We start from the raw sequence: 11,562 nt of genomic DNA on the forward strand, positions 1-11,562 counted from the left end.
TTCATGAATATGATTCTAGATCTCACTAGAATAGACTAAGGATTTCTTAAATTCATCTGTTTCCTTCAAGGATATAAACCCTACCTAAACTTTCATCTTATGTTATAACAGTTTCTATTTCAAGGAGCAATCTTGAAACTTTCTCCTCTATTTTAAGAGCCTTCTTGTCCATTTTAGAAGACATATAATATTTTATAAGCACCTTTATGATATTTTCTTTGTAACATATTTCTAGTCACATCTCAATCAACTTATTATAGGAATAATGAATCACTTGTTATTGTAATGAAAGGAAAGTGGATAAAGTTGTTAGCTCAAATCAAAACATTGATCTTTGGCCTTTTCTCTAGCATTTAACCTATTATCAAACTCACCTTATAAATACTTAGTTTTACTAACTCTATATTCTATTTATCCAATGAAGCTTGATCTTTTGAAACTTATAATGAATATGCATCAATATTAGGTGTAAAATAGAATTAAAATATATAAATAAAGGATGTTGATAATTTACCAGCTCATTTATTCATTCACATTTAGTGCATATGTGCTTTAATACATCTACTGATATATGTAGCTTTGAAGGCTAACCCCTCTTATCAATATTAAGAATAACAATATCAATTATTAAGGGATGAGTGCCATCTACAAAATCTTCATCATTGCTTAGCAAAGTCACTCTATCATTTCATTTTCTCTTCTTTAAGGGAGATGATTCATCATACTTATAACTTTTCAAATGATTTGTAGATGAAATTTTGAGAGCACCTGGATAACCTTGTGAGTTTTATTAGATTTGTTTTTCAAAGGGATTGCATAGGATCATTCACCTGAATTAAAAGATCATCCTTAAAGATTATTTCCTCCACTACAAATTGGCTAATAAAACGTAGAACCTACTAAAGGATCTCACACTTGAGATGCCCAAGATTTTTAGTGTATACCCATCATCGATATGGATTACGTTTATCAGCTCTTTAATCTCCATCATCTATCAGGAAGACTGCAATCATTCTTCACAAAAAATGATCCACAACCAACTCTTAGAATGTTCTCATGTTGAAAAGCAAAACCACCTTTACTACTTTGACAAGAAACATGCCCTTAAGCATACTATGGAAATTTGCACATCCTCTATAAATATTCAATAATTTGTTTCATCTTGAGTTTCTGGAAGAAGATGATCAAACCCATGACAATCATAATGAATCTAAACAAAAAATGAGATAAAGATGCACCATAAGATGATGATCTCAAGATTTTAGAGAGCAAGAAGGAATCTCAACCACATGCATAATGTAATGCCATAGATGATAATATATTTTTGTGGGGGCATACTTTCCCAATATGACCTACCAAGAATAAGAAACACTAAATTATTTGGAAGATGAAATATCATACAAAGGATTGCTAGACTTTCTTGGTAATATTGGATGGAACATCACCAACCCCTATTACACTACATGATTTTCACCCACCATCATCCTATAATTATACATAATAAGTATTTATTCTATCCGATGTTTCAATTGTCAGCTAAATAATACTAAACATAACATGAAGATAAAAAAGTTCCTTTTTAAATGTTATTAAAAAAACAAAAACATCACCCGTTATGTGCTCCAAAAAAATTTTGCAATAAGAAAAACACAATAAAAGAATCGTTGAACAATTACTACTCAAGAAGAAAAGCACTTTGAAAAAGTTTCCAAAATAGTTTTTGAAGTACAAAAACATTAATTAAAGCACAAAAAAAATTATGAAGAATTTTTAAAATCTACTATTAGCAAGATAATAAATTTTCTAGAAGTTTATTTTCATTAAATATCAATATTTTGGTATAAAATAATTCATGAGGATATTATTAGATTTTCTTACATATCCAAAAAATTTAAAATTGTTTTTTAAAGGCACAAACGATACAAAATCATTGAAGTCCTCAATCAGTCAAATGACAGATTTCTCAAGGATATAGTTTAGGAATTCAACCATATCCAACAATAAAATTTTAGGATTTATTAACAACAAATAAGATCACAAATTTTCTTGAAGTCAAATATAGCGTGAATTTTGCTTCAAAATATCTGAAAAATTAAAATTCTTTAAAAAAAAAAAAAAAGCGATGGAATCAAGCATCAAAAATATTTTGGTAAAACAAGAACATGCATAAAATCATTTGTCCAAAAAAAATAAAATAAAAATGATGAAATTAAGAAAAGAAAACCCCAAAAATCATCAAAATCATCTAAAAATAAATAGTATCATGCCAATTTTTTATTCTTTTTGACGTACAACTTTTTGCGAGCATGCTTACATCACCTTAATGACGATTTGCTGTTTCTTCATCCTCCTTGCCCTTATTTTTTTTTTCACTAAATTTATGGACAATAATCTTTCTACAGAAAGAAAGTTGAAACCTCATCGTAATGACTAAAAGTCTTATTCTCCACTAAACTGTGTTTATCTAATGGGGTCAGTCAACAACTTTTTAAGGAAAGACTAAAGCCTCATTGTAAGAACAAAAAGTCCTATTTAAGTCTATATCCAATTCCTTAGATGGGAACTTTCAATAACTATAAGAAAAGATCAGAGCCCTGCCATATAGACTAAAAGCCTTAATCTCCCCCCCCCCCCCATAGAAAAAAGTAGTGTCTGCCTCTGCCCTAGCCCCAAGAGGACATTTATAGATCCAAGGCGTGGGGGTGATATGAAAATTTTCAAAAAGTTTTTTAGTAATTTTTTTAGGAAAGATTATTATTTTTTATTTCAAAATTTTTTTAAAAAGTTTAAAATTAAAGAAAAAATCTTTGATTTGCTTCCAACATGCATCTTGGTAATCATCCTGAAATATTTATATAAAAAATAAACCTTTTTTTTTTTTGGGAAAATTAAGGGCTTAGCTAAGGAATCTTTTGAATTAGAGAACTAGAACTCAAAATGGTAGAGTTGAACTTTCTATTGTTCCTCTCAATCAATAGGTGATACACGGTTGCTTGAGAGAGAGGAAGAGAGCTCGTTTGAAGTTGCTTGCAGTAGACAGTCCTCCAACGTGACAAAAGAGCTTGTCACACATTAGGTCTTAATAAATAAGTTTGGAAGATAGGGATGATCCTTTTAAGAACATAAAAGTAGTAGTCACATTTAAATAACAAATGGGATAACATCTCATTGGGTCCATAGTAGATAACACAGTGCTTATCTAAAATAGTAATGTTCCTTTTCATAAGTTCATTAACAATTTCAAAACTACCCTCAATGCCATCCAAGTGTATACCAAATACCTTAAAGAGTGCTTTTTATGCCAGATTAAGGAGTGCCAATCCATATTAACATCATCATAAAAAATTTTTGCATATAAGTGCTTAAATATCAAATAATCTAAATTATTCCAGCTGATATGAATATAGGAGCTAGGAGAGATTGCAATAAAAGTAGCATAATCTCTAATAATGGGACTAGCAGCCTCCGTAATAGACCAAGAAGCATTAATAATCCAGTCTCTTAGTCTAGCTTAATGACTATAGCAGAAATGTTGGGAAGGAGCTAGAAATTTTTCTACAAGAGTTTCCCCAGCACACCAATGATCCCACAAGATAGCAATAGGACTATTAGAGTTGATTTAAAATTTAAAATATTTTTTAGCCGAATCAACAGTGGAGTAGATAGATTACTAGAAGGAAGTTTCAGCCGGTTGGGGAGGTCTCCAAGGCTTATAATATCTAGCATTAACCCAATTGGATACAATAGAAGCATTGTTGTATCATCTATAAATAATCCCAAATCTAGTCACCTGAAGAGAAGGAATGCCCAGATGACCTTTGGATAATGGCATGTAAGTGTTAGCCCAAGAAATGAGGTGAAGCCTTTTATAACTGCAATGACCAAACTACATAAATTTAGAGCATAGCTTCCCAATGACTTTGATAGTAGATTTAGGTAAAATCATGCCGAAGATCTAATAAGCCACCGTATTTGCAATGGTAAATTTGATGTATTAAGATTTAACTGCAAAAGAGAGCAGAGACGCCTTCAACCCGAAAGAAGATTAGTAATTTTATCTACCAAAGGAGTGAAATTTGAAACCTTAGTTCTACCTATAGAAATAGGCAAACCTAAGTAAGAAATTTTGGAAGATATGTTAAGGATTTGGAGAAGGGGCAATCTCATTGGGGTTAGGAGAACTGGGGGAAATGATTAAGGAGCTCTTTTGAAGGTTGAGTTACAGACCAGAGTTATTAGAAAAAACATTGAGAATATTCATGAGAGAGTTACAATTTTGGTTATCAGCTTTATAAAAAATAAGCAAGTCATATGCATAGTAGAGGTGAGATAGTTGGAAGTCATCACATGTAAAGCCTTCAAATGTGCCAGCCAAAGAGGAGGAGTCAATTAAGCACGATAAGGCATCCATGATGATGTAGAAGAGATACGGGCTCAACGGATAGCCTTGCCTGATACCAGAAGTGGAGGGGAAGAACCCCTCAAAAGCCCCATCAATACAAATAGAGAAATTGACCTCTTTAGTATAAGCTTTGATCCAATTGATGAACATGGGGGGAAAACATTTTTGACCCATTCTCTAATAAAGAAAGCCCCTAGACATAGAGTCAAAAACTTTTTTATGTTAAATTTAGCACAAAACAACTTTCCCTTATTGCTTTTCTTGAAGTGGCTTAACAATTTTGCAGCAATGAACATCTTATCAGTTGAAAGTCCTTGAGGTATGAAGGCAGCTTGACTATTATGGATAATACTAGCCATAATAAGTTTCATATGATTTTATAGTACTTTGGCTATGATTTTGTAAAAAGCATTGCAAAGGGTTATGGGATGAAAATCTTGGATGTTCTCAACATGTTGCTTCTTGGGAATAAGTGAGATGGCAGTGGCTTTGGTGCATTTGGGAATATAGCATTTGGAGAAAATAGATTTATCAACATTACAAACAAGATGACCAATAATACTTCAGGCTTTTTTCTATAAATAAAAATTAAATTCATAAGGACCAAGGGAGGAAATAAAATAACCCGAGAAAAAAACCTCTTTGATCTCATCATTGGATATAGGCTTGGTGAGAGCCAGGAAATCTTGAGGTTGGATGACATTTCCAATAGGGAAAGCATCTATATCAATGGTAGTAGGGCCATAATTGTTAAACATATATTGAAAATGAGAAAAAATTCTTTGAATATAAGCTAATCTAGATTGATCAGAGCCTAGGAGAGAAGTAGAGAGGGTGTTTTTATTACAAAATTTCCTTTGATTGATCTTGGAGTAAGGAAATTTGAGATCCTCCTCCCCGTTGGTTAACCATTTCACTTTAGCCCATTGGATAGCCCAAGAAGCCAAAGTGGAATTGTAAAATCTAAGCTCTTTACTAATTTGCAAAAATCTGTTGCAAAGCTGTTAAGAGGATCTTTGCCCAGAAGACTTTGGCAGATATTTTGATGAGAGACCAGCTAATCGCACATAGCCACAATATAGTTGGAGGGTTTTCATTCCTTCAGTTTAATCATAGCTTTGAGCTTCTTCAAGTGGTTTTAAAGGCAGCAAATAGGGTTGCCTTCAGGTGGACTAGCGAAGATGGAAATTAATGTATCCAAAAAATCAGGGAATTTGCACCAGTTTTTTTGTACATGAACCCTGATGAGTGTTTGAAATCAACAGTAGCTTTGAAAATAAGAGCGGAATGATTTGAAATCAAACTATTTACCACCTTGTAGAAGGAGTTGGGAAACTCAATAAACCATTTTTCATTCACAAGCACGCTATCAAGCCATAGATGTATGGGATTATAAGATCTATGGTTATACTAGGTGAAAACATTGCCAACAGAAGGAAGCTCCATTAGATGTGATTCAAAAATGAGGGAATTAAAAGGCCTAAGTCTGGAAGTAGGGATAGCATTGCCACCATCTTTTTCAAATTGAAAATGAAAGCAGTTGAAGTCTCCCATAACCATCCAAGGCATATCATTATTAGAATTCACTGATTTGATATCCTCCCAAAGGGTGAAATGCTCCTCAAAGGAATTAGATGCATTAATAGCCATCAAAAGAGTAGGAGGCTGAGTACCATATTGAATGACACCAGTGATCATCTGACTAAAAGAGAAAGTGGGAGTGAATGAGATATTATTAGAGTCCCATTTTATCCAAATGCGGTATGAGCTAGTAAGGTCAAAATTATTGTGGCTATGTTCTTGCTCAAAACCCTATGAGTAAAGTAGAACCAAGGGTCATTCAGATTAGCCTTCATAATACGATTTTCAAGAAGACATACGATATCTGATTTTTCATCTTAAGCCAGATTCCGACAACAGAAAACCTTCTCCGGGCTATTGAAACCCCAAATTTTCCAGATGGAAATAGATGGTAGAGACATTAGTGCTTGTGGGCATGTTTGGGTCCTTTCCTAGGACCCTTGCTTCTGGTCATAATAGGCTCTTTAGATTTTTGAAGGCTATTATATTTTGACTTGGAAGATGGCGGCATAGAAAGGTTTGTAGAGGAGGGGATGTTTTGATTTTGTAATTGATTTTTGGTGGGAGGCTCCTCCATGCTCTAAGACGACAATGTTTTAAAATATGAAAGGTCTTGCATAGGGAAAAATTTGTTAGGCGACATAGTGTTATTAAGAGAATTATCTTAGATGGAAGTGGTAAAAATAGAGGATTCTAACAAGGCATTAGGAGAGTTTAAGTTAGGGATGAGTTTAGACACTTGCTCAAAAGGGCCAGAGGAGGTTGGGGGATTGGACAGATCAATATGATTTAGATCTAGGGACAGATTGGAGTTAAGGCCAATAGGATTCAGAAGGATCTGCTTTGGAGGCTGAGAAGTAGGTTGGTGGTCAGGATTAGAAGCGCCTTCGGTATTGGTAGGATAAGAAGACTGAGTGTAGCGATTAGAATTTTTTAGTAGAATTAGGAAGAGGTTTAGGTCAAGGAAGAATTCCCCTTTTGGAGAGATGTCTGGGCCTCCTACTAGTACTACGATCTCTATAAAAGAAAGAGGCGGGTTGGAGAGTTAGAGTTGGATTGTCTGGGTAGGAGTTGGCATCATGACTTAATGATTTGCATAGAGAGCAAACAATAGGCCTCCATTCATATATGATTTTAAGATTAAAAATTTTCCCATCCACATCAATAGGAATGAAATTAGGATATGAGGCAGATGAGTCAACTTGCGCATAAACACGGGCATAAGTTAATCTAGATTTAGACGTAGTGAGAGTATGAGAAGTGAGCAGAATACTAATTTTTGTAGCTATCTTGGAGATACCAATAGTAGTCTAGCATCAAAGATGTAAATCCATAATTTTTAACCCAATAGGAAATGAATTGAAATCTTCTCTCTTAGGGCTGAAGTGAGGGTACCATTTTTGGAAAATAAAAGGTGCTCCAAGAATGAACCATACACCTTTGTTCCAAACCAGATCAAAGTCTTCTTTGGTGGAAAATTTGAATAGAATAAACCCATCATTAAGAGAGATGAGCTTCCATGACTTGCATAACGCGTTAAGAAGTGTTTCGTAGAATGGTCGCCTGCCAAGTGAGTAGCCATTGAGAGCCAAATTACATTCTTTAGAGGCAGCAGCGACATATTCATGAGGAAAGGGGATAGTGTCTTCTGGGGTGGGAAAGGACGAGATGTTAAACTTGCAAGGGTTAGGGGAGCCTGCAAGGATACGGTCCCAAGAAAGAGGATGAGGGGGATTGGTAGAGGAGGAAGGATCATTAGAGGAAGGGAGGGTAAGAAAAGATGAATCAAAGGTGGAGGGATCCATAGATCGCTCCAGAGGCCCAGGTGGGGGAGCCAAAATCACAATACAGGAAACCAAACCCTAGTATAGCACCAAGCTCTAAGCATGTTATAAATAAGCCTGTTGATTGGCGGAATTATATGCACTTCTTTCATGCACGGATGATCACAAGCGTAACTGATGATGGTAGCCTATCAACTGGCTTGGTCCCTTACACATAACAATGTCCTTTTTTGCACTCAAATAATATAATTTTAGCATTTCAATTTTGGAAATTTTAGGGTCCAACAAAATCTCAATAGCTTCACTCGAGCAATTATGAGAATTTTGATGAACATTTGTGTGATAACATTTGTTATAATTAATGTGCTATCTTTGGAAAAGGCTAAAATTAAAATATATAAGAATTTACTTTGTTCATGATTCTAAGGGAAAGCCTATGACAAAGTGCAGTGGATGTGCCTTCTAGTTTTATAAAATCATAATGTTAAACTTTAATTTTTTTAAGAACCAAAACATATATAAAATTGCATAAATTGGATATCTTTTGAGCACGAATCTCGAAAATTAAAGAAAAAACTTTCAAAACTCAACTTTAAATTATTCAAATTCCAATGTTAAAAGACTTAGTCAAATTAATGTGCTCAGTGAGATGAACCCAATAATGTCAAAAGTAATCTAATTTGAGCCCAAATGAACCGAAATCAATTATTTCATGCACAAATAAAAATTTTGCATTCTTATAGTCAAATTGAGCATCTATATGAGATGAATTCAATGAGTTAACGAGAAATTAATTCTAACATCATTATAATACTTATATGCTATAGATCAATCTATGATTGAGGAAATTAATACAAGTCATCCAAGGAGTGCCCCAATTTTTGTTATATTTATTGGGTATATTACTCTCAAAATTTTAAATTTTCTTTAATAATATGGACCCCTGGCTAGAGATTCAAGTATGCTCTAAAGCGTAAAGAATCATAGAGCTCCACTCGAGCATCATGGCTCAATCATCATTGTTGGACCACCACCAAACTGCCACTACTAAGCCTTCACCTGTTTGCCACCATCATACCATGATCATGGTCAAACCACTGCTTGACCATTGTCATCAAACCTCCTTTTTATCAGGTAGTTATCAATCAATTTTGTTCATTAAAATTCCATTAGACCACCATTATCGAACCAACATCATATCTACACAACCATCAGGTTGCCACCCATAACCATCATCATCATACCATCTCCATTACTAAACCACCATTATCAGACTATTAATGTCATTAGACCACCATTCTTAGATCATTTCTATCACCAAACCATTGCCATCAAATCACCATCATTGGATCATTGTCATCACCAAACCATCACCACCTAACCATTTCATCATACCACTGGCACCTATCATCATCATTAGAATCCACCATTGATAGATCACCACCATCAAACCACCACTACATAACTACCATCATTGCACTATTCTCATATGAAAAACATCATTTGATCACCACCATTGTCAAACAATGATCATAGGATTGTCGCTACCCAACATCCATCATCGAATCAATGTCGCCTAACCAATACAATCTAATCACCCTCACAAAACCAAAACTATTCAAACACCTCTCATCCTCTTCCAACTCTGCAATATTTTTTCCTCCAATAACACATACTTTTGTGAAAATTTGTTGAATTATAGTTAGGCCAATGAGAAAATTAGATTTGAGAAGGGATAAAAGGACCGATAGGCCTTTCTTTTCTCTCAACAATATATCTTATTAAACTTTTTGAAAGATAGGAATAATCATGGATGGACAGGAGTAGATAGAGAGATATATCATTATCTTTAATAACTTTTGCACAATTATTTTTATTACAAACCATCCTTGATCCACCAGAATGCCAAGCTTTTGTGATATCAATTCATATTCCTCACTATAATTCATTAATTTTGTTAGCCAGATTAATTTCTTCTTTTTCTTCTTAGAATAAAGGAAATCACAAGGGTCATGTTGCTATGCTTTCTTGCTTTTGTAGATTTTTATCATGTAAAAGTTTCTTCACTATGGTAAAAAGGTAGTTATTGGTGGAAGCAAAAAATAGAGTAAAAAAAAAAATTTGGAAGAAGAGAACCCACTAAAAACTCCTGCTCACAAAACCAGTTCACATAGACACAAACTTCTATTTTTATAACAAAAATAATTGTTCATAGTAATATAAGAAGTTTTAAAACTGTTTGAAAAAAAAATGAAACACTGCATGGTTTAGTTAGGAAAAATCCAACAATCTCCCCCTCAAACCAAGACATTTTTCATCCCAAGCATCTTCAGTAGCTTTACAAACCTCAATTTTGACAATGTTTTGGTGAACAAATCAGCTGCATGATCCTCTATATTGCAATGCTCCATACTAATGTGAACCATCATTACTATATCTTTGATAAAATGGTAACATACATCAATGTGCTTACTTCTGCCATGTTGTACTGAATTTTTGGCCAATGTGATTTCCTACTTGTTGTCTACATAAATTCTTGTAGCCTCACTGATCTCTCCATAAAATTCCTTCATCAAATTCTTCAACCATATTACTTCACAAGCTAAAGCCTCTACTGCTATGTTCTCTATCTCACATGTAGATAAGACTATAACTTTCTGCTTCTATGTGCTCCAAGTGAAGGTTGCATCACCAACATAAAACACATATTCACTTATGCTCTTTCTTTCCTTATGATCATTTGCCTAATCACTATCACAATATCCAAGTAACTTTATGTTTTCATTGCACTAAAAATGAAGGCAAAACCCAATTGTCCCCCTGATGTATCTAATAATCCTCTTCATAGAAAACCAATGAAACTCCCTCGGATTCTGCATGAATCTGCTCAAGATTTTCATACTAATAGCAATGTCAGGTGCTGTCACTATCAAGTATTTTAGGCTTCCAATAAAACTTTTGTACAATGTTGGATCAATTAATTTTCCTTCTCCTTTTGTGAAATGAACTCCAATTTGCATTGGTGTAGACACATTATTTCAATGATTCATTCTAAACTTGTCAAGCAACTCTTTGGTATACCTCTTTTTACATATCAAAATGCCATCATCTTTATAATGCATTTCTATACCCAAAAATAATGACATGAGGCCATTATCTATCATGTCAAATCTTTTAAACATAGCTGTTTAAAGTCTGCAATTATCTACTCATCATCACCTTCAATAAAAGTAGTGTGCATCAGTCCACATAAATCTGAATGAATAAGCTTCAAAGGCTTCAAGGCTCTCCATGATTTTCCAACTAGAAATGGTGCTCTGCTCTTCTTTCTTGCAACATATGCTTTACAGATCTTGTCTTGAACTTCAATATGTGGAAGTCCATTAATTATGTTTTTTTAGCTCATGTTAGAAAGCGTCTTGGTACTCAAGTGACCAAATCTACAATACCATAATCTTGAATGATTCTCTATGTAAGTTTTCAAACAACCATTTAAACTGCAAATTATTTTCATGGTATACATCTTATTTGGAGTCACCTTTAGCTTGGCTATCAGAAATTCATGGTTGTCTTTAATTGTATAAGTGTCAAGATAAAACATCAACAAATGTCCCTTCAGATTTAGTTGTCCAACACTAAGCAAATTATGCTTAAGATTTAGAACATATAAGACATATGATATCTTCTTTTCTCCTTTTTTTTTATTTGCACCAAAATATCACATTTTCTTTTCACAAATAATCTATTGCCTTCTTCTATGCATACTTCACTTTGGATTGAGTTATCCAAAGTTAT

Source organism: Dendrobium catenatum, unplaced genomic scaffold, assembly GCF_001605985.2.
Source record: "Dendrobium catenatum unplaced genomic scaffold, ASM160598v2 fragScaff_scaffold_1468, whole genome shotgun sequence".
Taxonomy (NCBI): domain Eukaryota; kingdom Viridiplantae; phylum Streptophyta; class Magnoliopsida; order Asparagales; family Orchidaceae; genus Dendrobium; species Dendrobium catenatum.